This window comes from Bos indicus x Bos taurus, chromosome 22 (assembly GCF_003369695.1).
Source record: "Bos indicus x Bos taurus breed Angus x Brahman F1 hybrid chromosome 22, Bos_hybrid_MaternalHap_v2.0, whole genome shotgun sequence".
Lineage (NCBI taxonomy): Eukaryota > Metazoa > Chordata > Mammalia > Artiodactyla > Bovidae > Bos > Bos indicus x Bos taurus.
The window spans coordinates 24165695-24171317 of NC_040097.1; the positions used below are offsets into that span (position 1 = coordinate 24165695).

Sequence of the window (5623 nt, forward strand, 5' to 3'; positions counted from 1 at the left end):
TTGACAGTCATAAAATGTACAGGCTTTAGAATTTAAGGAAGTGGGGCAAGCATCCCTGCTCTGCCCCTTGATTCTCTGCCCCTTGATTAGCTGTGTGTTTTTTAACAAGTCATTTCTCCTCTCTCTCTCTGTTTTTTCTTTTGTAAATCACAGTTAATAATAGACTTTTTCTTGTAAGACTGTTCTGGATATGGAAACAGATAATCCAGGGAGAGCATTAAGCACAGTTTCAACAACAAAGAAATCTTCCTGAAACATCAGCCAAGCCACATCAGGCAACTGGCCTGTGTATAAAGGAAATGCTGAGTACAGAGTAGATGCTTATGAAATTATTTCTGACTGATAAAGAGGGTAAAGGGAGGGTAACCCTGTCACGTGAGAGCTCTCAGAGAACACAGTGGAGGAAGCTGACTTAATAGCGACTGAGTGTCATTGAGCAGATTAGGTACCCCGTGCAATCTTATGGAACCAAGAATATCACTTCTGCTGCCTTTTGGCTCTGCCCCTGCTGAGAGATAGGGTCTTAGCTAATAACTCACATCCTTCTCTTCTCTCTGAAAGCCCATTTCCTGAGCAAATGCATGCTTTGGAGAGGTGGTTAGCGAATAACCCAGATCCCAGGTTTAATGGACAATTTCTTTCAGGTGAAATTGAAGGGTAGAGCATCATTTTCTGTCTCTCCTTCTCACCACTCCCCGCCCCCCCAACCCAATAACTTATCTTATAGTTTTTAATGTCCTAATGGTGCAAGAAATCCCAATCCCATTCAACACGAGAGCTTACTACATCTATACTGTGGGCATCCTTTTTTTTTTTTTTTAATCCTACTTTTGCTTTCTAACCACTTTCATTTTGCAGACAAAGACTCCTTTGCCAAAGGCAGGATAAATAAACTCAGACACATCCTGTCTCTTTCACATCTTTGTTTATCCATAAACTGTCAAAGATACAGATGAAAATCCACTGAAGTGTGCAACGAAGCGGTTAGACAAAGGCCAAATGAGACTGGTGCACAGAAGCTTGATGTTAGGGAAAATATTATCTAAAATGATACCAAGCCAGCTCGGTATGGTGATGTGAATAAATATTAAAGTTACCAACAAAAGATGACCAACTAATTCAGTTAAGAATGGTCTCAATTTGTGTAAAAAAGTAATCATGAAAAAAATCAATGTGAGAACACATCTATATAGTTAGTGGGAAAGTGATTGCACTGCTGCTGCTAAGTCACTTCAGTCGTGTCTGACTCTGTGCAACCTCATAGACGGCAGCCCACCAGGCTCCCTCGTCCCTGGTATTCTCCAGGTAAGAACACTGGAATGGGTTGTCATTTCCTTCTCCAATGCAAGAAAGTTAAAAGTGAAAGTGAAGTCGTTCAGTCATTCCGACTTTTAGCGACCCCATGGACTGCAGCCTACCAGGCTCTTCCATCCATGGGATTTTCTATTGGAATCTTAATAACTGTGAGATAAGTTAGCTGAGAGGTGGGGGAAAGGTGAGGAGAAGGAGAAAAGCTTAGGGGTTGAGTATAAACTTAAATATGAGAATGGATTTGAAATCTGGCTCCTCGTTTACCTTTAACTGGGTGACACTTCAAACCTCACTTTCCTCATGTGTAGATGGGATAAATTAGTATGTATCTCAGAGGATTATGGGAGAAGGCAATGGCACCCCACTCCAGTACTCTTGCCTGGAAAATCCCATGGACAGAGAGGAGCCTAGTGCGCTGCAGTCCATGGGGTCGTTAGAGGTTGGACACGACTGAGCGACTTCACTTTCCCTTTTCACTTTCCTGCATTGGAGAAGGAAATGACAACCCACTCCAGTGTTCTTGCCTGGAGAATCCCAGGGATGGGGGAGCCTGGTGGGCTGCCATCTATGGGGTCGCACAGAGTCGGACACGACTGATGTGACTTAGAAGCAGCAGAGGATTATCTTTAAAAGATTTGCTAAGATAAAATATAAAAGTGCTTGGTAATGCTTAGCTCAGACAGACATCGAATTAAAAGAGTTGGCAGTTATCTTTAATATGTTAATAAGGAGTGTGAATTAAAGGGCACATAGCATGCAGTGTTGTGCCATTTTTCTGCCATAAAACCTCCTATTCCAGCGCATCCAGTGAGGTTAATGTTCTGCAGAAAACAGTGCGGGAAAAGCTGCCTTAAACAAGCAAACTGAAGACTTAGGTTGGATAGGTGGGTTCTCGTTAGAAATTGAACAGTTTTAAAGTGGTACTTGTGGCTATTTCTGTAACATTTGGGGCATCATATTAGGGGTCAGGAAGATCTTCATGCTGCCCTCATTTCTATGGAAAATCAGATTTCATTTCCATCATGCCTACTAACAGTAGCTTTCTGAGACCCAATGAAAAACAAGAACCGCCTGTTCAAACTGGTTGCAAGATTTGCAAAGCAGTTTTCTTTTTTGATCCCTACCAGGGCAGCAGGCCTGGGTCCATTTCCCCTTGTGTCCCATGAACACAGAAGCCATCACCTCACCTCCCTCGGGCAGGTGCTGTGAACCTGGAAGAAGCATCTGGACCCTCTCTGGAGAAGAGTAAAGTACACGCAAGATTGTGGATGTTTTATGATCTGTAAGAGATGGATCATCCAAGGCTCAGGCTTGCAGCTTGATTTTTTCTCTTTTTAACACAGAAGTTCAGCAGTGAAACTCATTTTCCACAACTCCCCAAGTGGTTTTGCAATAAATCTGTGAATTTAATCAGCCTCCTCTGTTGAGGCAATCTTCCCTAATTGGGTATTTGTGGGGAACAACAGACATGATGACAAAAAGACTTCATCTCTGGAAAAGAGGCCAGAGTCTCATCAGTAACACTGATAATAAAGCTCCCACCCCCAGCCAAAGAAACGGAACACTGGCCTCCAGTGACACCCTCGGCACCAGATTCACTGGTTCCAGGTCATATTTGCTTTCTAGACCATCATCTCATTCTCCTCCTTCCTGTCGCCAATAACAAGAAAATGAAAATTCTGAAATGAAAACTGAGCATCATCTCCAGCACCACACAGGCCAGTAACTAAGTGGACTACTAAGTTGATTTCAAGTTTCCCAGAAGATTGCAATAGAGTAATGCGGAACTGCAATGAGAACTGAGAACAAAGCTAACACAGAATCTGAACAACACAGTCTTGTTTCCTTTCTCTTTCTCTAACTGGGGATTCCCACTCATCTCTGCCAGTCCTGGCACTAATGTTGGGGGTTGGAAGGGCCTCGGGCAGCAATGTCACACACAGAGCTGTTGGCTATCCATTGGCAAAGCAAACTAGTTATTAAAAAAAAAAAAAAAGCAGGGATGTTAAGCTAGGTGCCTCATGTTCCCTAATTATTGGACAAATACAATCTCCAGATTGGCTGGTATCTGGCCTGCATAGGTCAGGAGTTGAGAGACAGTGATTCTAGTAATGGAGGCAGGCCTGTCAGGGCTACTCAGCCCTTTTGAAGAGGATGGAGAGGAAGGGCAGATACAACATAGCTTTTTCCATGCTGGAAAATGAGAGAAGCAAAGCGTGGTAATGAATTAGAAGTGGAGCAACGGGAAGAATTTCACAAAGATGCCATCTGTCCCACCTCCATGCAGCTGAGCCTGACATTCTGGCATCCTCTTGGTTCTCTGCCTATGAGAGCATCCTGACACTCAGCCACTCCACCTCTCAAGGCTGTTGGCGGTCAAGAGAGCACGTGGGTGATAAACACAAACTCACCTCTGGTCAGTAGACACAGGACAAAAATGGGAGGAAGAACTCTGAAAAAAATGCCATCTTCCCAGCCAATTGGACCCAAATACAAAAGAGCCAGTGTGCTTCAACTCCTGTAGCTGCAGGCCCTCACTGGTGCGTGAATAGGGGCACTGATGGGGCAGAAATGCAATAAAATCCCAGGTGCCCTCATTTCAGTCCTGAGTTGTGGTTTCTCTGCTTCCTCCCACTGGCCAGCTTCAGCATGAATTGCTCCCAAAACCAACAGTGAAATTTAACCTCCATTCCTTGCAGGAAAAGAAGAAATCCTCGTCTCTTCCGGGAATTTTCTTTTGGTGTAAATCTTGCAGGCTTTGGCATGCCTCTCATATACACACATGCTTGCGGGGGGGTGAGTTGGGGGGGGTGGGTTCCAGATGATCTTTCTTTGTAGAACAGGGCTCTCAACAAGGTGTGGTCTTTGGACAGAAAGGATCAGCATCACCTGAGAACTCATTATAGATGCAAATACTTGGTCTCACCCAGTCCACTGAATTCAAAGCTCTGAGGATTGGACCCAGCAGTCCAATGAACACTTAATTTTGAGAAACACTATACAGGCTGATCATTTCTCCACAATTCCTATTTTTATATCTGTGTCTTTGGTCCTCCTGTTCCCTTCATTTGATATGCTTCTTTCTTTCCGGCTTGGCAGGCTCCTAGTCAGTCTTTGTGAAGTGAAAAGTGAAAGTAAAGTCGCTCAGTCGTGTCCGACTCTTAGCGACCCCATGGACTGCAGCCTACCAGGCTCCTCCGTCCATGGGATTTTCCAGGCAAGAGTACTGGAGTGGGGTGCCATTGCCTTCTCCTAACAGTCTTAAACTTTGCTAAAGACAATATACTTGGTTTACCACAGCAATAAGCATTTTATAAAGTACTCAAGAAATAACACTTATAAAAATAGGAGGAAAATTTTAGGTGAGAGCACAAAACGAAAATCGCCTCATTCTCTGGCAAAGAGTTCTCCCAAAATGTCAAGTCTACAAGAAGAGATGTTTAGCAAAACAGTGTTTGGGCTGACTCAGGCACCAGCGAGTGTTCAGGTGGCCTTTCCTCAGGTTTGCTTCATCGGTGCACGGGTATTTGCAGGCGCCTGCTCAAGGTAGGCCAGGGCGCCCTGGGGGATGTCAGCTGGCTTTTTGTGCTGCATGTTGATGTCCTCCAGCACCTGCTGCCAATGTCTTAGTTTTGTCAAGTGCTTCTGGACCAGAGCATCCTCTCACTGTAATTCATTCCTCAGTTCTGAGACATCCTCTTTGATAACCTGCTCTGGTTTCTGGACAGATAACTGCAATCTTTTTTGTAGGAAAAAACATTCTGTCTGTCTTGCAATATCCAGGAATTTCTGGATACACTGGTCAACACCAGTTCGAATTTCTTCCTGATCTGTACCACTGACATAATTTTGACTCACCAGAGAAGCAAAGCAAGCTTTGAAATATGACTCCAACTTGTCCACCAAAATACTGTTAGAAGTTCTCGGAACGCCTGGCATGGCCTGAAGAAGCGAAGCCTGGCCCAGGAGCCCCGATGGAGGTTGCGGAGGTCTGAGTGGCTGTCCAGAGAACATGCCTCCCAGTGGAGCTGAAAGTCAGTCTTTAAAGGCCTCCAAATAATACTCTATTCTATTTATAAGCCTCTCCTGACACCATCTTCTCCACTAAGCAAAACCAACTGCCTTATTTGACTTCAGGCAGCCACTAATATATTATATTGCAATCACCTTGTATGTGTTTTCCATACCAGGCTGAGAGGACAGGAAAATGTCTAATTCAGCAAACAGTTTATACAAAGTATCCAAGCCTCTCATTGTGTTAGCTCTGGTGATGTCAACATAAAATAATGAAAAGCTTAATTAAAAAGTGAGA

At 44.1% G+C, this 5623-nt stretch overlaps 1 pseudogene; it reads right to left on the reverse strand.

The window, feature by feature from the left end:
- Positions 1–4545: 4545 nt before the first annotated feature.
- Positions 4546–5343, reverse strand: LOC113880463 (annotated as a pseudogene).
- Between the last annotated feature and the right edge of the window lie 280 nt (positions 5344–5623).